Source organism: Rattus norvegicus, chromosome X (genome assembly GCF_021556685.1).
Source record: "Rattus norvegicus strain SHRSP/BbbUtx chromosome X, alternate assembly SHRSP_T2T, whole genome shotgun sequence".
NCBI classification, from domain to species: Eukaryota; Metazoa; Chordata; class Mammalia; order Rodentia; family Muridae; genus Rattus; species Rattus norvegicus.
The window spans coordinates 109,859,719-109,886,103 of record NC_141554.1 but is presented as its reverse complement, the minus strand read 5'-3'; the positions used below and the strand labels follow the sequence as shown (position 1 = coordinate 109,886,103).

The 26,385-nt window shown below is 38.3% G+C and overlaps 1 protein-coding gene across 2 annotated transcripts in view; it reads right to left on the bottom strand.

The window, feature by feature from the left end:
- Window positions 1–26,385, bottom strand: part of Il1rapl2 (interleukin 1 receptor accessory protein-like 2) — a 1,310,993-nt gene that overhangs the window by 1,046,770 nt on the left and 237,838 nt on the right. The window contains exon 1 of one of the 2 annotated variants that reach the window (XM_087599348.1): window positions 17,348–17,411. The gene's annotated coding sequence lies outside the window, so the exon portion shown is untranslated. 2 annotated transcript variants of the gene reach the window in all.

Here is a 26,385-nt window from a genome sequence, read left to right as displayed (position 1 = left end):
CAAAAATATAGTCGGGGAGGAAAAATATCCTTTTTGTCTGAATTTTTTTTTTGTAGTTTTGGAGACCAATTACTTTGGTCCATCCATTCAATGTGGTCCTTGTGAAAAAAAAATTATCTCAATGCCTTCATTTTCTCAGCAGCTCTTTTCTTAATTGGGTCTCCTCTGGCTTCAACAATCACCAAAACACTACAATTACTCTTGCTGAGATCGCATGGAACCTGCTGGAAACTGCCTTTATTCTTAAACTCTGTAGTTTTACCTGATGTCGTTCATTGATCTGCCCAGGAGTCTTTTCTTTCTTGTTTTTGTTTGTGTTGGTCACTATCAAATGCCCATTTTCTTCATACTTTTGGGAGAAGTTATTATGTGTTTCCCACTGACTTTTTTCTCACCCTCATAGGAGAATATTACCTAAATCTCTATGCCCAGTACTTAGTGTTTTCATCTCTAGCATTTTCTACTTAAGAAGCAAGAAAATATGCAAGTTCAAGTGCTTCTAAGAACTAGACAGATAATGTAAATGGAGAAAAAGAATAGGGTTAGGATAAGATAAAGAACTCCTGGGTATGGAGTATAAACCATAAAGTCAACTTATGATTCTAAGATGAAACTGTTATAAAGCCCAAACCAGTTCATTTGCTGTGTATAAGTAGAACATTTTATGTAGAGTTTTTTTTTGTTTTTTGCTCATCCATTTTCCTTCTGAAATTTAAGGTCTATATGTCCTTGCTAACTGTTCAGTTTGCATGAGTGTGATATTCTGTATTCTCAGCTCAGTCTGGTGAGTTCTGTCTGTGAAGTTCCTCACTTTTAGCTTTGGTCTGGTTTTACATACTGTGCAATAGACCAGTCTGGGACTCATACCTAAAGGCAGCATACATATACCATATAGTCTCCAGGCCTAGGCCAGATCAGCTGGTTCGATATGATCAGTTCTATAGATCCCAGGCTTCCAATGTTATTTCCAACCTCTAGGTCTAGCCCTGGTTGCAAACCCTCGGCACAAATTTAGCCTAGTTACTGAGTCAGACTCTAGCTGAGCTATATCACATTCAACCTCCAGGTGTAATACAGCTTGTGCACATTACGTGGTGAATATCTCTGGACTTATCCTGAATGTATGATTATCAAAACTTTCAAGCTTGTCCTGGGAGAAAGGTTTGTGCAGAACCTCAGCTTAGTAAGTCTTTAGGACCATGTCTGTACATACTATTCCTAACCCTTGGGCCTAGCCTCCGTCACAATGTTTGTACACTAGTCTAACCTTCTGTATGTTCAAGACTCCAACTAACCTACACCATCCTCACATTCCTAAGCATAGTTTGACTAGCACATCTGATCCATCAGCTCACATACATCTAGCCCTTTCCCCATTCACAAGCTTTCTTGCTTACCACAGAATTGGAAATACCCCTATATTTTCAAAACAAAATCAACACTGCAATACAATAATGGTTCAACATGTCAATTAATGTTATAAATCATAAAAATTGACATAAGTATCTCAATAGATACAAAAATGTTTTACAAAATTCTACATGTCTTTTCCAAGGAGGAATGTTACTGTGGGGAATATACTATAACATATTAAAGTCTACATATGTCAAATATACAGCCAATATTTACCTAAAAGCAGAAAACTCAAATGATCTCACTGAAAACTGAAATGAAAATAGGCCTGTTCTCCATCTGTACCCCCTTTTCAACATTGTCCTTAAAGCACTAGTTGGAGCAATAAATCAAGAAAGTGAAATTATAGGGTTACAAATAGGAAAAGAAAAGTAAAATCATCTCATATGCCAATGATATAATATTATGCATAGAAGATAACAAAAAAAAATTCCACCAGAAAACTTCTAGAAATGATCAATATCTTGAGCAAAATGGCAGGATAGAAAACCTTCCTATAAAAAAAGGCAGCAATAATAACCATGTGGAATACAATAACCCTAATACTATATCCAGGAATAAAACTAAGCAAGTGTCTTAGTTAAAGTTTCTATTGCTGCAAAGAAAAGCCAGGACCAAAAAAGTAAGTTCAGGAGGAGGGGATTAATGCAGCTCAAACATCCACATTTGGTGTTTATCATCAAAGGAAGTCAGCACAGGAACAGGGCAGGAACGGCACAGGGCAGGAACCTAGAGGCAGGAACTGATGCAAAGGTCATGGAGTTGTGCCACTTACTGGCTTGCTTCCTATGGCTTTTACAGCCTGCTTTCTTATAGAGCACAAGACCACCAGCCCAGAGTTGCCATCACCCACAATAGGTTTAGGCCTCCCTCAACAATCACTGAAAACAGAAATGCCTTACAGCTGGATCTTATGGAGGCATTTTCTCAATTGAAGCTCCTTCCTCTCTGATGACACTAGCTTACATCAAATCGGCATAAAGCCAGCCAGTACACCAAATACTATATATTAGAAAAAAAGAGGTGAATGAAGACACTAGAAAATGTAAAAACTTCCAATGTTCATGGATTGGTAGAACTAATATTTTGAAAAGGAGCATTCTAAGAACAACAATTTACAGATTCACCACAATTACAGTCAAAATTTCCGTAAAGTTCTTCACAGAATTGGGAAAAATATACTAAAATTCATATGGAATTATGAAAAAAATCCAGGAGAGCCAAAGTAATTATGAACAAAAAGAACAGTGTTAGAAGGATTACCATACCAGATTTCAAGCTATACTACAAAGCCATTGGAGTTAAACGCATATGATATTGGCACAAAGCAGACAATTCTATGAGTTGAAATTGATGTTGTAAATATAAATACAAAGAATAACAACCACCATTCCATATTGAACAAAGATGCCAAAACTACAAACAAAAAGAATGGAGTATTCTTAACAAATGCTGCTGGAAAACAGGATGTCCACTTATCAAAGAATTAATTGGAACCCATATCTATTGCTGTGCACAAAACACTAACACCAAGTGGATAAAAACTTTAAGTTTGAGATACTCAAACTGCTAGAGGAAAACAGAGGCAGTCCCCTACAGTATACAAGTGTAGGAAAGGACTTTCTGAATAGAACTCCATTTTCCCAGGAATTAAGGCAAACAATTGACAAGGAGAACCGCATGAAACTAAAAACGTTTCTGTACAACAAAGGAAATAATCAACTGGGTAAAAAGAAAGTCTATAGAGTAGGGAAGAATATGTCAGACATATTTGATATAGGATTAATATCAAAATATATAAAGAACTAAACCAAAAAAACAGAAGAAAGCAAATGATCCAATTCAAAGTGTGCTATTGAGATAAGGAGAGTTCACAAAAGAAAACAGAAATGCATAAGAAATATCTTTTTAAGTGTTCAAAACTCCTTAGCAATTAGGGAAATGCAAATTTAACCATTTTGAGATTTCATTTTACAACAATCACAGTGGCTGAAATCAAGAATGACTGACAAAAATGGTAGCCATGAAGTGGGAAAAAGAGAATTCTCATTTGTTCTTGCTGGGCCTGCAAATACGTAGCCACTATGGAAATTGGTGTGAAGAATTATTAAAAAGCTTAAAAATAGATCTACCATAACACCCAGTTAAACCACTCCTTGCCATATGCTCAGAGGGCACCTTATTCCAGAGATTCTTGCTCACTGATGTTTATTGTTGCCCTATTCACAATAGCTAGAAAAATGGAAAAACTAAGTACCATTTGACTGTGAAATAGAGAACAGAACTGGGTCCATATACACTATAGAATACTAGAAGAAAACTGAAATTTGTATAGAAAATTGAAATCTGTAGGTAAGTGAATGAAACTAGAACATATTATGGTAAATGAGGTAACCCAGACCCAGATAGGAAAACAGCACATGTTCACTCTCATTTATGGATCTGAATGTTTGGATAAAACCCTAAGTAACCTCAGCAAACAGGAAAGTAAATGGGGCCATATGGTGATTAGGTGGAGAAGTGGCTTCTCTACAGATATGAAAACTGGGACATGGACAATATTTTCCATTAATTTATTTATGCACTTCACATCCAGATCACAGCCCCTCCTGCCAGTTCCCTCTTACATGGCTTATCCCCCCTCCTCCCTCTTCCCTTCATCTCTGAGATGGTAGAGGTACCCTTTTCGTACCAAACTACCCTGGCATATCAACTAGGCATATCCTCTCCTATTGTGGCCAGAAAAGGCAGCCAAGTTAGGTGAACAAGATCCACAGCCATGTAACACTATCAGAGTAAGTATCTGGGGAGATGAATATTAAAAAGGAAGAAATGGAAACAGCAGGAGAGATTTTGTCAGAGAAGGGAGAGGGAGAGCAATATGTCGGGGAAAGGAGTAAGCAGGGATAAACAACACTGAAGATCATTAAAAACTCTATAAAGAAACACAGACTATCTAACAAATACCTCAGTGCCTCACACAAGAATCTTTCAAGTCATCGTTGCAAGAGATTCCCAAAATGGTATAGCTTCAGGGCTGTGACATCCTGTTCCAGCTTTCAAGAGTACCCACATGCATATGCATATAAGGTAAATTAGACTCTGTAATGCTTACAGGATTCTAACACACACATGTAACATAGAATGTATTGTTATATATAATATCTTATATGTTATATGTAATATATTGTGTATGTTATATGTGACATATCTTATATACATATACACATATACACATGTACATATATGATATTATTTGTAAAAATATATATATGAGGAAAACCTGCCCTATACAATAAAAATTAAAAAATATTATGAGTGCAGTAGGGATTAGTGGTGAAAGCGTGTGAATGAAGAGAGATTTCTACTTCCATTGTTTTTGTAGTTTTGCTTTGTTTTATATGGAACATTTTCAAGAGGGAATAAAATCTCCATTTAAGATATGGTTTGTTCTAAATCAAAATCAACAACATTGTATTTCACAGTAAAGGCACACCGTATTCCAAAGCATTACCAAGAGTACAGAGAGCTCTGGACTAGACTCCAAACAGTCCTAGGTCTCACCCTACTGAATGATGTTTCCAGGAAGATACCCCCATTTCTCCTTATATTCTCACAAGTATTTAGAAATATGAGGAATTGTGATCATTTTATTGTCCCTGGTGTGTAGATAGACTTGTAGCTAGATTTGTTGGAAATGGCTACGGAAGACCAGGAGAAATTCTGAAGAAAACAATTGCTTAAGTATTTGGCAAAAATCCTTCTTTCATTCAGGTAGTAGTCTGCAGCTGCATGGCCCAGGGGAAACGGTGGAAATCTGAGAACCAGGACTTATTTCATGTGGAAACAAACTGTCCTATCAACTACTATACATAACCAGCCCTCAAAGGTCAGGATGCTTTGTCCAAATCATTTACTCAAATCTCTGCTTATTGACCTCCTTATACTATAGCCCTCACTTTTCTCTTAACAAAGATACAAATACCACCTACCATATCATAGAAAACATTGTCCAAAGGGACTGAATAGAAATTGGATACATATGGTTTAGGGATTTACTGATGTGGACAAGTGGGACACTACACTAGTAGGTGGGGTTGGGAGTTACGAAGTCAAAGGTAACACTGAGCATATTTCATGAAGGTTGCTAAAAATATGTAGTAGTGATGAAGGGGCTTAAAATGTTAGTCTAATAATAATGGACAATTTTTCCTGGGTGTGTACAATATGATAAACATCATAAGCATTCATTACCTTATTAAATTTTCCCAACAAATTCAGTTGGAAAAAGGGCTCATAAATCTAGCATGGATCATGCACATTACAAAGCAGCATATGGAAGGCTCGAATTCTGAATTTTCATTGGTATTTGGTGCATACTTTGCCTCATGACTATCATGGTACAATAATAACTATAATTTTAATAGTTTTCAAACATCTCTCCTTGCTGTGCATTAGCATAAGTGTGACTATCAGTTGACAAGAATATTAATATTTTGCTTCTCAGAAATATAGCATTTCCCCTTCATAGACTGTATTCCTTCAAACAAGTACCTACTCATCAAGGGCATGGATGCAGAAAATCTGGGGACAAATTCTACAAAGATGTAAATAGTGCCTGGACCAAAATACAGTTTGTCAAAGTGTTTAGAATGTGAGCAGACAGTTGAAAGTGGAGAACAAGGAAGTAATTTCTGTGTGTCTGCATTTGGCCCAAGGTGATCTTCCAATTTGAAAACCATAAGCCTTTGTAGCTGAGCCAATTAGAGGAAGTCATGCCAAGATGCCAAGGTGCCAAGACGTTGCTCACCAGCTTACTGAGAATCTCTGCTTCATGGCCTCTTCTGTAACCCATTTCCAGAAACTCCAAAATGGCACTTCCAAAATGGATAATTGAATTTTTGAGTCAATGGATAATTCAGTCAGAAGATTAATTTGTCTGTAGGAAGTAAATTACCAGCCGAGTTTTAAGTGACAGACTTACAAACATCAAGTGATGGCAGAACTTTAAAATATTCCTAATCAAGGTGACCCTCTCTGAAAATTCTACAGCATTGAGTCTTTCAGAGAGAAGAGTTATTCAGCAGCTGTTTTACTGAAAGTTTCTTTTAAGTTCTTTATCCCCTAAGGGATACTGCAGGGGGCTACACTAAACATCAGTAGCAGTGGCTGCCGAAAGTCAAAATAAGCTTCTTGCTTCAGTGTACTGATCAGAGGTTAATGTTTCTGAAGGATCTGTAAAGACAGACCCATGACAAGTGTTGTACCACAAAGGACAAGGAGGCCATTTCAGGAGCTTTTTGGGAATTCTTTTCATTCAAGCTTTCCCAGCCAGATAATCTGATTTACCAGTTCCAGATTTAAACGACTGCTTAGGAACTTCCAGGTTTTCAGTCTACTCCGTGGGTGAAGAAGAACCTGCTGTCTCTAGCAAATAGTGTCCCATTGACTTGCAGCAGAAGGATGGGGACAGATGAGCCTGGAGCAACCAGTGTGGAAGCCATCTCTTTCTGAAACTATGAAATCATGTGAAAAATTCCCAAGTGGAATTGCATCCCAGAAAAAGTCTTATCTTTGCACTTGGATCTAAGTAACTCTGGTACAGTAAACCAACTTCAACCTCAGAAATATAAAACCCACTCTTCCTTGCCTCCCTCAAACCCCAAGCTTCTGCTATCTGTGGACCTGCATTGCTAAGCCTCAGTGTTTCTGCATGTCTCCCCCACAAGTACCCTGCCCTGCAACGCAAAGCTCCTGCCATTTGCAGGCCTGGGTCAAGCTAGTTAGGAACTCCAATGCAGCCTTCCATTACTCCCTACCTATAGGATATAACATTGAGCTGATAGACTGCGACCTGGAACTGTAAGTTGAAATAAATGCTTTCCTCTCCAGTTGTTTTTGGTCAAAATGTTTTATGACATTAACAGAAAGCAAACTAGAAAGGAGAGCACATGAGACAGTGAAGCTCAATTTAACAGTTACAGATATGTGGACAATGAGGCTCATGAATCTCAAAGAGAACACGAATAAAGGCCAACCAAAGAACGGAGACCAAGAAAATACAGCAAGCTGAAATAAAAAAAAATTCAGGATATGTAAACAGAATTCAATTAAAAACTCTGAGAAAACTCAATCTCAAACAAAATTAGAAGTGAAATTTTAGTAAGTCTAAATAAAAAGCTCAGTGGGATACCTCACCAAGGGAAAGGATCAAGTGGAAAACAGAATATCAGTGCTTGTAGACAAGTTAGAGGAATTAGATTATTCAATCAAATAAAATGATAAATCTAACAAAATAAAAGACAATAAAATGTATGATTTCTGGAATATTATAAATTGAACAAACTGATAAATTATTGGCATATAAGAAGAGAAATAAGTCCATGTTAATCTCACAAAAAAAAAACTTTCAACAAATCATAGGAAAATTACTTACGTGTTGGAAAAAAAACATGCCTATCCAGGTCCAAGAACACCAAATAGACAGGACCCGAAAAGGAATTCCTCACATCATATAACATGAAAATATACAAAAGAAAGAAAGTATGTTGAAAGCTGTAAGAGAGAAAAACCAAAGAATAAAAGAACAGCTTTATCAGTATAACAGCTGAATTTTCAAGGGATAGTTTAAAAACCATGAGGGCTTAGAATGATGCACTACACATTCTGGAAGACCATAGAAAAATGCCCAGATAAAACCCAGAAAAAAACATCTGTCATAATGGAAAGAAAGGAATTATCTTCCATGATAAGTGCAGAGTGAAGCAATTTATGACCACCATACCAACTCTGTAGAGGATATTGGAAGGAGTGCTCTAGACTGAAGATAAGAATAAACATACTCAAAAGATGACAAGGAAAATATAACAATATTGGGTCAATAGTTAAGCAAAGAATGCCTAAGAAGGCAAGTACCATAAATTAAGAATCAACACACATCTTTCAATATTAATGTTAGATATCAATGAATTGAGGTACCCAAACAAAAAACTGGAGTATATGTCTGGATCTTACAAAAACGAAATCTATCATTTTGCTGTCTCCAAAAAATACACTTCACCTGGAAAGATGGGTGCTACTTTAGGATAAAAGGATAGGTAAATGTATTGCAAGCAAATGGAACTAGGAAACAAACAAGAATTACTATTCTATTCTCTCACAAAATAGATGTCAAGCCAAAACTAATAAGTGATAAGGAGTTTATTTAATATTTAACAAGAGAACAGCAAGAAGACATTAAAATCCTAAATGCACCAAACTCACAAAAACTCAATTGCATAGGATAGATTATCCAAAAACACATTAATTAAGTTAGCAACTTTAATATGAAACCTGAGAATCATTCAGACAAAAAAAATGAGCAGAGAAATATTAGAGCTAAATGACACCACAGGTCAAATGAATCTAAAGAGTATCTAAATGACACTATGGTATTTTCACTAAAATAGACCACATATTGGGACATAAAACAAGTTTTTAAAAGTATAGGAGAATTGAATGAGCTATTTATCCTTTATTTAACAGCTATAGATGCCACAATAAAGAACACGATTGTGCAGATTGAATAACGTGGTATTGAATGATGAATGGATCACCAAAGAAATAAAAAGAAAATTTAAAAATATCTAGAGTTGAATGGAAAATGAAAACACAAAAACCGAAAATCCTATGGAAAACAAATGAAGAAAGCCAAAGATGAACATTTATAGATATGAATTCCTATGATCAAAGAGCCAAGAAAATGAGTAAACAAATGAATAAGAACAAACAATATCTTAAAACAGTAGATGGAGAAAAATAACCAAGATCAAAAAGTAACAATTCACAAAAGAAAAACACAATATAAAGAATAAATGAAACAAAATGTTAGTTCTTTGAAAATATTGACAGGGTTGGAAGAATCCTGTAAATTTTAACTAAAAGCGGGTCCATTTATCAAAAACATTTTGCAAGAGGTGATTGGCACACACTGTCCCCTGGGCACCATTGTTTAGCTCTGGCCATGCTCCTCCATCTGTCCCGAGGATCCCTGTGAAATCCTAAGAGCATCCTGCCTCCCTGTGGAAAATTTTGGGAGTCCCAAAACTAACCAGCATTTAACCCTGTTTGACCACCTATCTTAATTTGATCTGCCCACCACCACACCTGTGTCTGACTGGAACACAGCTTGTAGAGTGAAGTCTGCCTGAGGCACAGCCAACAGGGTAGAGTACCATGACCTCCATTGTCTGGCCTATAGCTTCTCACCTTCCTGAGAAGTCCTGCTGCCATGAGAATCATGCAGTCAACACCAGGGTAAAACAGATGACTAAAGGACATCATAAGAACAGTCCTCCATTGCTGGTGGAAGTGCAAACTTGTACAAACATTCTGGGAATCAATTTGGCAGTTTCTAAAAAGATTGGAAATAGTTCTACCTTAAGACCCAGCCATAATATTTCTGGACATATACCCAATGTTCCACCATCTCACAGAGACACTGTCTCACTTGCTCAAATTTGCTCATAGCAGCTTTATCCATAATAGCCAGAAACTGGAAACAACCTAGATGTCTTTCAGTTGAAGAATGGATAAAAGAAATTATATATACAGAATGGAATACTATTCAGCCATTACAAAAAAACGGACATCATGAATTTCACAGGCAAATGGATGGAAGTAGAAAAAATCATCCTAAGTGTGGTAACACAGACCCCAAAAGACATGCATGGTATGTGCTCACTTATATGTGGATATTAGCCATAAAGTACAGGATAACTATGCTATAATCCACAGACCCAAAGAAGCCAAATAACAAGGAAGGCACAAGAGAGAATGTTTGAATCTTTCTCAGAAGGGGAAACAAAATAGATATTGGAAATGCATGGAGGGAATGGGGTAGAAGAGAGGATAGGGAGGGGAGTAGGGTGGGAGAGATCATTTCTATGGAGAGCATGGGAGAGAAGGAAGATCAGCTGGGGAGGGGGCAATCTCTAGGATTTGCCATAGACCTGGGATTGGGAGCGCCCATAGAATCAAAAGAGGTGATTCCAACTGAGATTCCTAGCAGTGGGGAGATATGGATCCTGAAGTAGCCACTTCCTGAAGGAGCCAGCAAGGACTCCCAGTGGAAGGATAAGGACAGCAACCCACACATAAAGCCTTTGACCCAAAATGTGTCCTGCCTACAAGATATGCAGGGACATAGATAGAGCAGAAACTGGGGGGGGGATAGCCAACCCCTGACTGCCTCAAATTAAGACCCATCCAATGGGCAAGAACCAATCCCTGATACTACTAATGATACTCTATTATGCTTGTAGACAGGAACCTAGTATAACTTTCCTCTGAAAGGCTCTGTCCAGCAGCCTAGGGAGAGATGAGAGATCCACAGCCAAACATTAGATGGAGTTCAGGGAGTCTTGTGGAAGAGTTGAGAGAAAGACTGAAGGACCCAAAGAGGACAGGGACTCCACAGGAAGACCAACAGAGTCAACTAACCTGGACCCTCGGGGGCTCCCAGAGACTGAATCACCAACCTGTGCTGGACCCAGGCACCTTGCACATATGTAGCAGATGAGCAGCCTGGCCTTCTTGTGGGTTCCCGAAACAACTGTAGCAGGGGCTGTTGTCCCTGAACCTTTTGACTGCCTGCTTGCCTGCCTGCCTACTTGCCAGCCTGCCTGCTTGCCTGCCTGTGGATCACAGGCCCCTAAATGGACAGCTTTGTCTGGCCTCAATGGAAGAGGATGTGCCTATTCCACATTTCCTTAATGTGCTGAGGTTGGAGGTAGGTGTGGGTGGGTGGTGTAGTGGGGATTGGCATAGCAGAAGGAGGGTAGAGGGGGTGGGGGTGTTGATACCCAGAGAAAGGGAAAGAGGAGGAAAGGGGGAATTGTGAGAGAACTTTCATGAGGGAGTACTGGGATGAGAGGAAGGGCTAATATTGGGTTGTATGGGGGACCCTCTAGAATGAACCAGAGATCTGGTAGGTGGGAGAGAATCTCAGGACTCAAAGGAAGGGACCTTAGATGAAATTCCCTACAGTGGGAAAAGGGAACTTGTAGAGTCTACCTCCATTTGAAAGACAGTGCATCAAGTGAAGGGATGGAGTTGCCATCCCACAGTCAAAAACACTGACCCAGGATTGTTCCTGTCTAAAATAACTACAGGGACAAAAATGGAGAAGAGACTGAGGAAAAGGAGGTCTAGTGACCAGTCCAGCTAGGGATCCATTTCAAGGGGAGGCTCAAAGGCCTGACACTGTTACTAATGCTATGGTGTGCTTACAGACAGGAGCCTAGCATGGCTGTCCTCCAAGAGGCCCAACAAGCAGTTGTCTGAGACAGATGCAGATACTTACACCTAACCAAAAGACAGAAGCTGCTGACCCCTGTGGTTGAATTAGGCAAAGACTGGAAGAAACTGAGGAGGGGGAGACCATAGGTAGACCAGCAGTCTCAACTAAACCTGGACCCCTAGATCTCTCAAACATTGAGCTACCAACCAGGTAGCATACATAAGCTGGTAAGAGGTCACAAATACATACAACAGAGGACTGCTTGGTCTGGCTTCAAGGTCTCAGGGAGTCGGAGGCCTGGCAGGGATGCGGCTGGAAGGTGGAGATATCCTCTTTGAGACAGGGTTAGGGGAATGCCCGTGGGAGGGCAGAAAGGGAAGGTGGTAGTGACTGGACGCTAAAAAATAAAAGTAATTAAAATATTAAATTAAAGCACAAAATCAGCATAAAAAGAATAAAAGAAAAAAGAGGACAGTCAAATGAATAAAATTAGGCATAAGAAAGGAGACATTATAACAACGGAAACCAATGAAATCAAGGTGATCATAAAGACATACTTTAAAAACCTATATTCCACCAAATTAATTAATTCCTTCCTCCCCCGACCCTGTGTAGGGACCAGGTTTATTATGCAACCCTAGCTGGACAACTTATTATGTAGAACAAGCTTGCCTTGAACTCACAGAGATCTGCCTGTCTCTGCCTCCTGAATGCTGATGAAGTCATATATCACTATGACTGGATGGAGAAAACTTAATGCATATAATCTACCAAAGTAAAATCCATAAGGGATTAAAAAATAAGCACCTATATCACAAGGAATATAACTTAAACATTATCTCCATCAAAAAGCCAGGCATATTGGCATATGCCTTTAATCCCAGCACTCAAGAAGCAGAGGCAGGTAGATCTTTATGAGTTCAGGGTCAGCCTGATCTACGGAGTGAGTTCCAGAACAACAGGAGCTATATAGTGAAACCCTGTTTCAAAACAAATATCCCAATTGAAAAAAGCTCAGGTCCAAATATGTTTGCTCCAGAATTTTACCAACTGCTAAATAACTAAAATTGATTCTTAGCTATTTATTTAATGAAATAGAAAAGTAAATAACACTTCCAAATTCTGTCTATGAGATCAACATTACACTGATACCTAAACTACATGAAGGCACAATAAAAAAAGTATTATTATAGGTCAGTCTCATCGATAAACCCATATACAAAAAATATCTCAATAAAGTACTTAACAATCAGAATTCAAAAACACCAAAAAGATCACTAACCATAATCAAGTTAACTTCATATAAGAAATATAGTTATGGTCCAACATTGTAAAATTAAATATAATCTAGCACATAAATAGAATAAAAGACAATCATATAATCACTTTGAGTAAATGCAGGAAAAAAATTGACAAAACCTAAAATCCATTCATAATAAACAATACAATTCTTGGAAAGACTAGAAATAGAAGGAATACATCTCAACCCAAATCATGCCAGATGGAGACCTGAAGCATTTCCACTAAAATCACGAACATATCAAGCATGCCTATTCTGTTGACACCTGTTCCACATACTGCTCGAAGTTTGAGATAGAGGAAAAAGGAAAAGATAGCTGCATAAAAGGAATGAAAAAAAAGGAAATAAAGGAGTCAAAATAGTCTTGTTTGTAGATATCATTCCACACAAAATAGACATTAGTTTCCTGCAGAAATCTTCTACAGCTGAAAACCACTTTGGCAAAGTGGCAGGATACAAAATTAAGACACCGAAATCAGTAGTCTTACATATACAACTCTTCCTCCTCTGCAATCACAAGTCAAAATAAATGCTCTCATTTGTATATTACTTTTGATCATGGTATTTTTATCACAACAATGTAAAAGTAATCCACAAATAGAGAGTGAATGATACAGAGACTCTCAGAGGAGTGCAAAGAATAATAGACTAAAGTCCGTACTCCTCACTGGAACATCTGTATATAACTCATTTCTGCCATGCTAAGAGCCAGAGGCTGTGCATCACTATTGCAAAAGACTGATGTGTTGGGGCTTTTTCACATAAGAATTACAGTGGTTGTGGATGCACAAAACCCAAACGAAATAAAGCCAATCAGAATTCCACATGGATGGGGAAGAGACTCACAAAGTTTCATCAACAGCTGAGGAGCTAGTTGATGGCCACTGGCCACTGGGGGAAGGAGAGTCTGGATTTTTGTCTTGTTTTCTTTTTTCTTTAGGAATGTGGCCCATGAGAAGCTACTCATGTTCCAGTAGAAGGTCATGGACCCACACACATACTGGCAGCACTAAATGAACTGAGTTAGTGTTACAGTTAGTGTACGTGAAGTTGCAAGGTAAATTGATGAGAGGGAATCGAAAGTTGAAAGCAAGGGAGCATGGGATGGCTTTGATCAGAAGACTTTGCATCAGGTACTCAAGTAATAAAAAGGAAATAAAATATCACCCGTGTTATTTAAGCAATTTCTATCTGGAATACTCTCCTTTCTCTTCCCCATGTAAAGCCTACTGCTTCACAAGGTCCAGACGAAGCTCCAAACACTGTAGCCTCTAACGCAGTAGTTCTCACACACTCAGGCCAACCAGGAAGCTTTTAAAAGCTGACAGTGCTGATTCTACAGCCCAGATCAACTGAACTAGAGTCTCCAGAGGGTTCAGTTTGACTTTCACTACTTTAATTGTTTTCTAGTGATATATAAGCACCCCTCAGGTTGATTGGTGCTGCTGTTAAGAACTCAGAATTATTGGCTCAATAAAGTCCACTTCATAATATGTTCTCAAAGTTATATGACTTTGAGTGAATTCTTCAACCTTTCTTAGACTTGGTTTATCTGGAAAATGACTATAATAATAGAACTTTCACAGAAATTTCCTCTTAGAGTTGAAAGAAAGCAGCTAGGTTCTATGCATAGCGCATAGTAGCCATGTAGCAAATGTTAGCTACTGCTATGACTTTTTATTACTATCAGCATCAGTTACAGGCAATCTAATAACTACTCTTATCTAACACTATGATTTTTACTTCAAATACTTCAGAGATCATTTCAGTTAGTTCAAAGAGATAAAATGACACATATTTCAGAAAGGCAAACAGTTGCTTAGGCTAAGCAGAGGTTCAATTCATACTCTAAAAATCAAGTGTTGTTTCAACTACACTCATTTGTTTAACTTTAATAAATAATGTATTTAACACTATATTTCATGATGTATCCATCTTTAAAATAAAATCATAGAGAATATAAAAGATTCATATCAACTCACTCCCTCTTTGAGAATCATGGACTTGTGAATAAGTTAAATATATAAGCAAACAAATATACATACTTTTGTAGACTCAGTGAGTTTGCAACTCTATGCTCTCATAAAAGAATGACATGATTATATTTGTGTGAGTTAATGCGGGTTGGCCTGTGTAGAAGATGACTGGACTGGATGTATTTCAAATGGTAAATAAAAATGTAATCGTGATAGAGGGAAGCACTCTGGATATTTTAGCAGTGGCATAGTTGGGATAAAGGCATTATAACTTCCTGACTCTCATGTCTATTTCCTTGTAACTCCTGGAGCATTTGTGTGTACCACTCATTTGTCAAATAATGTTTCATTTCATGACACCTGTTTTTATTATTGCTTTGAACAAATCATCTTCTGTGTTACCTAATTTTTCATGTTTCGCCACCTCAGTAGAATTCAACCTTGAAGGAAGAATGAGTTTAACAGATGACTCTGTCTACCATGATATTTTGTATATGGTCTTAGAGTAGCTACTTAATAAATACTTACTGACTTGATGATGAAAAGAGAGAGCAGCCAAATAATTTTAAACATATAAAAATTTCCTCACTTATCACTAGAGTCTCTTGTCAAATAGCTTGTTCATTCCTCTGAAGTATTTTTAGGGCCATCAAAATGAGTTTCCGGCTCCTTCTTTATGTCCATTTCAACAAAGAATATAGTGGTATATGTGGGCAATCAAATGCCCCACGTGTTAGTAGCTTTATACATATTTCCAACAGCCTATCCCATTTAAGCCCTCCAAAAAAATCCAAGAACTCCCAAGTCAGTTCTATATCATCATTTTTGAAAATAAAAGATTTGGGACTTAGGAGATAACTTCATGGGTAAAGTGTAACTCATGAGCAGTTAGATGCTGTAGCATGTACCTGTGATTCCAGAGCTTTTAGGGTGACATGGGAGGCAGAGGAATATAAACCCCAGAAGCACACAGACATCTACGCTACCAAGTATAGAAGATAAAATATTAAGAGACCCTATCTCAAATAATGTGAAAGAAAAGAACTGACATTAGAGGTTGCCTTCTGACCTCTATAGGCACACAAACATAGGCACACACACGAACACAGGAACACACACACACCCATACCCACACACACACACACATATACATATACATACACATACATATATATGCATATATATACATATATACATATACATATATATATATATCATGAGCATATCATCATATATGTACTCACAAATATAAACAAAAACAGAAAATTCCTCATCGCATTAAGACTGCACAATACGGTTTGCTCAGGTTTCAAATAAGTAAGAGGCACTTTGAGGCAATTAGAAAGACTATGACACCATTCTGTGTCTTCATCCTAGCAAGATATAATAGTAATGTAATGTTTAAATTAGATGGGAAATTTCTTCTTTAAAACAAAGCATAGGGGTACAATTTGAGCCAAATGAAATAGTAGGATAAGCAGTGAAAGTTGCCCCTGCTTAGAAACACTTCAAATGTTGGCTTTATGACTCAGAAAATATATTACTATCTATAACAGTGTTTTGCAGTCTGTGTGTCATGATCCCTTTGTGGGGATTGCCTATCAGATATTTACATTGCTATTCAAAACAGTAGCCAAATTGCAGTTATGAAGTAGCAATGGCATAATGTTATGCTTGGGGGTCACCGCAACATGAGGAACAATATTTATTTAACTTTATTAACTTGAGTATTTCTTATTTACATTTTGAATGTTATTCCCCTTCCTGGTTTCCAGGCCAACATCCCCCTAACCCCTCCCGCTCCCCTTCTATATGGGCTTCCCCTCCCCATCCTCCCCCCATTACCGGCCTCCCCCCAACAATCACATTCACTGGGGGGTTCAGTCTTAGCAGGACCCAGGGCTTCCCCTTCCACTGGTGCTCTTACTAGGATATTCATTGCTACCTATGAGGTCAGAGTCCAGGGTCAGTCCATGTATAGTCTTTAGGTAGTGGCTTAGTCCCTGGAAGCTCTGGTTGCTTGGCATTGTTGTTCATAAGGGGTCTCGACCCCAATGAGGAACAATATTAAAGGGTCAAACAATTAGCAAGGCTGAAAGCTACTATTTTAGACAAATCTTAGCCATCTTTGTTTATGACTGAAAGCACCAAGAGGTAGAAACTGACATGAATTACATTAGAGACTGTCAAAGAAGATGCACATTAATGGTACTCCTTATGTGGTAGTTTTCATGAGAGTGCTGCTCGTTGGCTGGGATATTTGAATACTTGTTCCACATTTGTTGCTTCTGATTTGAGAAGTTATGGAGAACTACAGTGTTGCTGGAGGAAGTTTATCACTGGTTGTGAATCTTGAAAATTTAAAGTGTTACCACTTACAGTTTGCTGTCTGCTTCTTGTCTTCTTGTCAGTTGTCGAGGATGTGATCTCTCAGTTTCAGGCAGTGGCTGCCTGTTGCCATGGTTTCCTCACTGTTCTAGACTCTTAGCCTCTGGAACCCTATGCTTAAATCAGATCTTTCATCCTTAAGTTTCTTTTGTTCATGTTGTTTTATTACAGCAGCAACAAGGACAGCGAAATAATACACCGAGTATCACTGATTCCTCCACATGTTTGCTGGGTTATTCATTTCCAGTCTGAGGACAAACAAGTCGTACTATAAAGGGGTCAATATCTAGTTATGCAAAGAATAGTTGGAAATTAAAATACTCTTCCCAGAGAGAAGCTTTATAGTTCCTTCAGAAAAGCTTGATCAGACCACATATTGCAACTAGGGTGGAAAAGGAAGGGGGGATTATCTGCAAGAACAGACTATTATTGGTTCAAGAAATGAATTATCTTCACAAGCAGACATCCCTTCCTACCTATGAAACACACTTTCACCTTCCAAGTATTTTTAATAATTCCAAGGGATCTTTGATACATTTGCCTGTATTTTCAGCATGCAGGAGGTTGGGGAAGCAGAGAATCTCAAATTTGAGGCCAGCATGATCTTCCTTAACTGTGTCTTAAAAATATTGAAAGAAAGAAAGAAGGTAAGAAAAAAGGGAGCAAAGTAACAAGAAAATGAAAATATTTTTAAAGGTGTATTTGTCCTGCCTTTATGTGTATGAGTGCTTTGCTAGCCTGAGTGTGTAGTATTTGTGTGTCAAGGCTGGGATAAGTAGTCAAATTCCCTGGAACTAGAGTTATGGATGGTTGCAACCTATCATGTGGGTGCTGGAAACCAAACTTGAACCTTCTGAAAGAGCAGCAAGTGCTCTTAGTCATTTCTCCAATCCCTGAAAGCTAATTTTGAAGTAAGTACAACATAATGAGAAGCCTAATGAATGTGAAATAAACAGACAGTATTTCAAGTCATAGACATCCTTTCTTTCTTTCTTTCTTTCTTTCTTTTATTTTATTTCTGGTTCTTTTTTTTTTTTTTTTTTTTGGAGCTGGGGACTGAACCCAGGGCCTTGCGCTTCCTAGGCAAGCGCTCTACCACTGAGCTAAATCCCCCCATAGATGTCCTTTAGTAACATCACACAATGTATCTGACTGTCTCTCGCTTGGTTACTATCCTTTTTCTGAGATGGTTTATCACCACACCCCAAGTAGAAATGAGAGGAATGGCAAAGTGAAGCAGAAACACTTAGATGTTGGTATTGTCATAGAAAACTATCTGTAATTGAGTTCCAGGGGATCTGACACGGTACCCTCTCCTGTATTTCTTGGATATCAGGCACACAAAAATGCACGAAGGCAAAACACACTCATTAAAATTTGCATACCTGTCTTTATTACAAAAAGCAGTAGGTAACAGGGATGGCTAAATAAGTTATGTTAGACCATAGATGAGGAATCGAGAAGTGATTATAAAATAAAATTGTATACTGTAACCAAACATGGAAAATATTGGTGTGTTAATTGAAAAAGCAAAACATGAAATCATGCCTACAATAACTGGAGTTGTTTCAAATTGCATGGGCCTGCACTGCAATGAAAACAATTATGTTAAGAAGGTAAATTGTGTAAGGGCACCAGTGGAAGGGGAAGCCCTTGGTACTCCCAAGGCTGGACCCCCAGTGAATGGGATTCTTGGGGGAAGGGCAGTAATTAATGGGAGTAGGATGGGGAGGGGAACACCCATATAGAAGGGGAGTTCCCCCTCAGGGGGACGTTGGCATGGAAACTGGGAAAGTGAATAACATTTGAAATGTAAATAAGAAATACCCAATTTAATAAAGATGGGGGAAAAAGAAGGTAAGTTGTGGTCACACAAATTTATTAATTATATCAAAAGTAGAATTATTTACAAAAGAGATGAGTCACAAATCAGTGATATCTAGCTTTACAATGCATAATATGAAACCTCGAAACTCGATTGTTTTTTCAGATGCCACTTTCCTTAAGTTGTTGTTAATGAGGGTATGTTCATTGAGTCCTTATTAACGGGTTGTAGGAAGTAGATATGGAAGGACAAAGCAGTTCAGCTGAGTTCTGGGTCACAACATGAAGGTATTGTGAAAGTACATATTTATTGCAAAACCTGTTGGGAAAATTTTGTAGACGTTTTAAAAGTGGTTCTTAGAAATACATTTAAAAGGTTCCTACATGGATTTGGGTGCAAATGAAAATGAAGATGGTGAAGAAAAACTATAAAGAAAGGCTGGAATAGCTCTGGGCTGATTAGCAATTACATGAAACTAAAGTCAGCTATTCCTAGAAATAAAAACATAAAACACAATTGTTCCTTTCTGCTTTGAATCAACCCTAAACTGCTCCCAGATCATATACTATTACTGTAAGTACACTGTGCCACATAATGAATGCAAACTTCAGGAGACAGCTCTACATTCAGAAAATATGGACAGTTCTAGCCCTATTTGCAAATATTTATAGCATCTATGAAGTTCCACCAAGATGAAGCCCATCTACCCTCTTCCTCTTACATAAAATAATCTCGACTGGATGCTCAAGTAGAAAAGGAAGCAGGCAAGTAAGAAGCCATGGAACATTTATCTGAATAATGGATATAATTTAACGATACCAACTACAGTTCTCTTAATGACAACTTGAATTTGCTCAGTGCCTTATTCAGCAATATTTTCACACAATCTAAGTAGCGATCAGAGGCTAAGTCCCTGAAGATAATTATTCTATCAAAGCAACTCTAAATTTCCTTCCTGCCACCAATTCTTTCCTATTTCAGGGGCCGTTTGCTGGTCATTCTGGAGTGATTTGACTGAAGAATGTAATCAGAATAAAGCAGCAGTGCATTTCCCTGCACTAGGCCCCCTCATCCCAAAGGGAGATAGGCTTTACTATCTGAATTAATATCTATGGTCCCTTTGGAAGGCTGAATTCACCATTCACGCTGATAGTTGTTTGCTTAAAACCATCAGTCACCTAAGAATAGATGAACTGATGACCTGATCAATACATCCCCTAAGAATTTTTGGCAACAGCTGTGGTTGCCTTTCGTCTTCCCCCATGATATACTCACATTGGCCTCCACTATAGCAGCCCTCCAAATCACCTCTCCTCAAGCAATGCCCTATATTCTGGAACTTTCTGTCTCTATTGCTCATCAAAACTGGTCTGAAATAAGTCTTTCAGGGTCTTCTTGTTTGCCAGTTGGCTGAATATTCAGGAAAAAAAATAAGTGTTTTCCAACAAGCTGAACTTCAAAAATTCTTACATTTCAAAAATGAAACTTTTACTATATGTAAACTAAAATATATATACACTTCTTTGCACAATTATTTAAAAACTCAGTAATCTCTGTTTGTGGATTCATATTCTACTAATGTAATAAACATTTACAGAGATTAAAAAAACGAACATTAGTCACTCACTGGTTTGAAATTCAGATACCAATGTGCATACTACCCCATAGATCCTTTTCAAATTATTTTGATGTGTCAGAGGTGTGAAGAATATCATTTAGGACCATTAATACAAATTAGCTATTGTTCACACTTTTTAAAATCCCTGGTATTTTAGTTTTATGGTGATACAAATTGTGTGTTTGTGTGTGCATTCACATGTGCATGTGTATGTACACATAATTTGTATATACAGTCTCATAAGGTTGGTGATCAGAGAAGTAACTTTATTAGATTGCAATTACAAAGCTAATTATTAGCAAAAGTCAAAATTCAAACTCAGGCCTGTCTTATTAAAAATGTATGCACTTAATTCCCAAACCATATTGCCTCTCATTAAGCATTCTTGCAGTAAATATGCTTCAAATTTCTGTTTCCTTAATCAAGTTAAATAGCACTTAAAGCCTTTTTGGAATGAAGCTAATGGAGGAGGGCTGTCAGCCATTGGGGGTGTTAATTGGAGATGAATTCTTAAAATCACACCTGTGTGCCAATCTATTAGTGCTCAAGCATATGATCAGGATATAGCTTTAAAAAATCACTGGGAGAGGTGTATGTTTAAGTAGATTAAAATGACAATATTGAATTTTTAAGTAAATGAGGAAAGGCAGTTCTGCTGAAAGAGAAAACAAGATGATCCTTCAAGATTCTCAATAGTAGGGTCTTTGGATGTGAGGGTAATCTGGCAATGACATCTGACACTCCATTGATGGCCAGCATTAATTTTGTTGATCTGGCTGGCTAGGTGGATATTCCCTTACTCCCTTGACACTCCATGGGAATCAATTTCAAAGCTGCACAGTCAGTCCAAGAAGATGATCTCTCTGGAATACAGTCTTTAGCGAAACATATTCAAACATATTCAAGTATCTGAACTTCATGCTAGAACACCCCACCCATAAAAACAAGTTCTCACAGTAAGGATTTTGGACCTAAGAATTTTTTAGGGATACAAATTCCTAGGTCACCTTATTCTTAATCCCAAGCCTCCTAAATCAGAATCTAGGAATCTAGACATGTTTTGACAAGGTCTCCAGGTTTTTCTGATGCACATCAAGACAAATAGGTCAACCATCAAACTAAATAGTGATTATGCACAGTACCAGAGCTGGAAATGACTATTAAAAGGGCAAAACATCAGTTAGAGGAAAATTAATCCACCTGTAGCAAGACTGGTCAAACAAGGTGATTAGTAGCAAAAAATTTAGACTCCATCTTCCTGTGTTTGAGACTTAATTACTAATCATATAATTTTAAGAAAGTAACTTAACCTCTCAACAATCTTAGTTCTGTTGTCTGTAAAAACAAGGCAACATTAGTTTCTCCTTCATAGAATCATTGTGAAAATAACACGAGTTAATTCATATAAAGGAGAAGGAACACCCTTGAAAGTATAATCGATGTATATTAAGGTAAATTATAATTGAGTAGATGACTTTTCTTAGTTGGAGTTAGCATGGCCTAAAGAGGTATAGAGAGGCATTTACATTATGTCCACAAAAGGAAGTTTTAAGCCACCTCTCCAAAGTGATAACAAAGAAATGGTAGGGTTGTTGTGACAGTAAGGAGGGACAAAATGATTCAAATCATCCAGTTGAGTGACATTGTATTATAAGCACCTAACAAGTGGTGTCATAAAGAGCTGGCTTCCCTCAACCACAATCAAAAAATGATAGAAAAAGGCACTTTAAGTCAACCAGCTGTTCCCTAGATCAATGAATACTAGAAGGACACTTACTCTGACATAGTGTCAGGTGGAACACCTCTCCCAAACAAAAGGTATACTTATGACAGTCTCAAAATCTTAGCTTATACTTTCAGAGAGAGAATGCTGAAATTGTTGAAGTGCCATTTTCCTCTCAGAAAGCCGAGTCTGAGCAAGTATTTAGAAAAAGGATATTGAGTCCTTTGGGCATATGCAAAAACTATTGAAGAGCATCAGTGTACCGATACCACTTCTTTGGTTGTTACCTCTGTTTGCTGCAGTGATTAAGATAGAAGTCAGGGCATTTCACACACCAGACAAGCATTCTTCAGTTTGATAACTGAAGTTTGATATCGGTTTTCCTTGCACCTTTCAAAGCTTTTTAGAATGCCCGTGTTTGGGGCGGTCATACAACATGCCCGTAAAACAATTAAGAAGGTGGGTATTATTGTTAGCTTACAGGCAACTCTGCGAGACACCTGGCCAAGCAAGGGCTTCCATCATCACCTGCTCACCTCCAGCTGGTCAAGTGTAGGTGACTGGCATATAAAAAAAGACTACATGTCACCCCAGATCACTCTTTCTCTCTCTATCCTTCTTTCTGTTCTTTGTGTTCCACTCCCAAATGCCCACACCTCACCTCTACCCCACTCTGCTTCTCTGCCTCCATGGCTCTGCTCCAGTCTGTCTGTCTCTACCCTTTCTCCAGGTCCTCACTCCCCTCCCTTTCACCAAATATACCTCTCTTATACCAGTTCTGTTGCATGGCATGATTTCTCAGGAGGCATCTTGGCATGGGCCCCACCAAATAGCCCCCTACCTGGATGCGGGGTGCATTATATTTCATAACATTTGGTGTCCTAACTCAGGTTGGAATTGCCTGTAAGCCAAGAATTATCTTACTAATTCCAAAAACAGGGAAATTTTGTTGATCTGGATGGCTAGTCGGGAGTGATTATTCAGCAAATGTCAAAGATGGGATTGGAACCCTGATCTCTTGTTTCCCTTTCAGTTGTTCTCCCTGTAAATGCCAAAAGAACTAGTTCTGTTTTAGCAGCAATGACACACATGGCTGAGGTCAGAAGCACAGAGAGGACAAGAGGAATTCAACTAAATGCATTTCCTAGCATGGTTCTCACTCAGACAAGATTTCATTATCTTTGTAAGATTTTGAACCCAAGCTAGGAACTTTGGATCTTCACCCTGCTCAGTACGTGTTCCTATAAAGACCTGAAAGATGCCATCTTCTTCCTGTTAGGAAGGATCAGGCTTTTAACAGGGCTTTCTCAAACAGGGACATTTTTTTTTATTTACAAAACTATTGATCAGACTAAGTCCCGAGGCAGGAATAGAAGAAGAGTGTCTGTGTCTCCTATGTATTCAGAGTCATTTTACAGTGGACAAACTTATCCAAATACTATAGGTAATGTTTCCGGAGGAGGGAAATTTGACTCCTGGAAAGACTCACATATCCGAACCCTTCTTTAAGGTGAAGCCTTAAAATGTCAGTCTCTGTTTAAATAATGCAATCTATCACTTTCTTTAATTGCAAAAATTTGTACACCATGAAAGGAAAAAAAAATAAAACAGGGACAGATGCAATAATAACTCTGGGTTGGGAGGCTGAGATTCACCAGCTTGGAAAACGCAGCTGTGAAGTGAAACACTGGGGGAGGGGAAGAGGTCTTGCTTCAGGGTGTTGTTTTGTTTGTTTGCTTGCTTCTCCAAACGATTTCTTTTCAGCTCTGCTCAGCAATGATGTTGCTGAGACTGACTTGTTCGTCTGAGCTGATTTGCTCCTAAATCAAGTTCTGGGATCAGAACAAGACAATCTTTACTCTCCGATGCCAAGCTGGACTTTGTGCTATGTAACCTTGATCTAAGATAGTGTGAGCTGACAAAGAGAAAAGTATATTTCCTTCCCCAGTCACTCTGCTTCTGGTGAGAATGCTGAAACATTTGACTACAAAGATGGACGCTGGCCAAATCTGTTTTCACAAGCGACTTCACATTTTTCTATAAGGTAGGCTCATTTTGAGGAACTAGTTGGAACAAGGCCATGTTGTTTTCACACCCTAGAACTTTTCCACATGTAGCAACATTTAGCCCAGCAGAGCCAGAAAGGCCTATCATAGATACCAGACATTCTAAATAACTCAAGTAGAAAAATTGAGAAAGGGCAGGAAATTACAAGACTACCTACTTTTAACTCAACTAGAACCGTGAGAGTAGATGAAGTCCTGAGTGTATTGTTGATGGGAGCACAGCTCATGTCAAGTACCCCAATGCTTCATCCCCATAGGAATGACAAAGCCTCCAGGTCAGGCTCAGCAGAATGGCAGAGCTTTCCCCAGTCTGAATAGGGATGCTGACAAGCTGTTGACCTTTAGCTAAAACCAGTGTGTGCAGAAAGCATCATCTGCAGCTTCTTCCCCCTGAATGTTGACAATGTGTGCAGAAACTACCAAATGCAGCCTGCCCCTCCATAAGAGAAACCTGAGACATCTTTCCTACAGAGACCTGCTACTGAGATTGGCTAACCTACCTTCTCTTTCCTGCTGTATGTAGTAAACTTGTAGTTTCCAAGCTATTATTGGTACCTCTCCCTCAGATAGAAAGACCCACCCAATCCAGCTTTTCTGTATGCATGTCTTCTCTCTCTCTCTCTCTCTCTCTCTCTCTCTCTCTCTCTCTCTCTCTCTCTCTCTCTCTCTCTCTCTCTCTCCTCTTTTTATAAATGTTTATTTCCCAAAACCATGGTTAGGTCAACAACTAAGCCACGTAGGTTCACATTTCATTACTATTTTGAATCATAAAGGAAATATGAATTAAGTCTTCTCACTGGGGAAATCTTTGGCATGTAATACTACCCATCACTTCTTCCTTCTTTATGGAAGTACTACTTACACAATAAACACGTATTTATGAAAACATAAAATTTTGATATTAAGGACAGCATAAATCCCTCTATACGCTACAAAACGTACTTTATTCTTTTCAAAGTCATTTTCCAAGTAAACTGGCCCATGTCCATGCTATCATTACCAAAATCTCTCTCCCCAAGTTGTAAGCATGCAAATATTCATCATATTCTGAACCCTATCACATGTTTCTCCCAGAAGAGTCGCTATTGCATAAAGAGTCAAGAAAATGATTTAGCCATGGAGATAAGAGCACTGCTTATCTAATTAACCACAGTGCTGGGTGAAGAGAAGTGTGAATAGGTAGGGGAGTACTGCAGGAAAAGGAGAATGCTGAAGTCTAGTCTCAAAAGCCACTACGTTGTCATCGCAAGATGCTTCCTTAATGATCCTTCCAGCCCCTGAAATCCAGCACCACTTTCACAAGTGTGAATCCCTTTCCACAGCTCCTATATTTCTATAATTAAGTATGTTGTTTTTACTTTCGTGGTATCTCCTGTACAGAGCTGTAAAAATCCATATAGATTTATAATTTGTGTTACCTGAAATTTGGGCAGAAGATACCTGGCAATATGTTCTTCTCTTTGTGCTTTGTTTTTTAATTGTAAGAAGAATTCATTGCATTAATACATGGTAGGGATTTCCCAAACACACTGACCCTGGCAAGCATGAAATCTAGTCAATGTCTGATAGTTCATTAAGAACTGTACAAACTCTGAGATGGCTACCTACACAGAAAATGAGGTGCAGCTCTTGAGACAAATCCCTATGTTGTTGATTAGTGCTAACGGGAATGTGTGGATAAGAACACTGAACTTGGAAACTTCAGTTTTATAGTTTTCTGTCAGTGTTACAGTAGCTTTATCAATCTGGAGTTATCATTAGTCAGTCAGTGACCCTGAGTCTCCTCAGATGCACAAT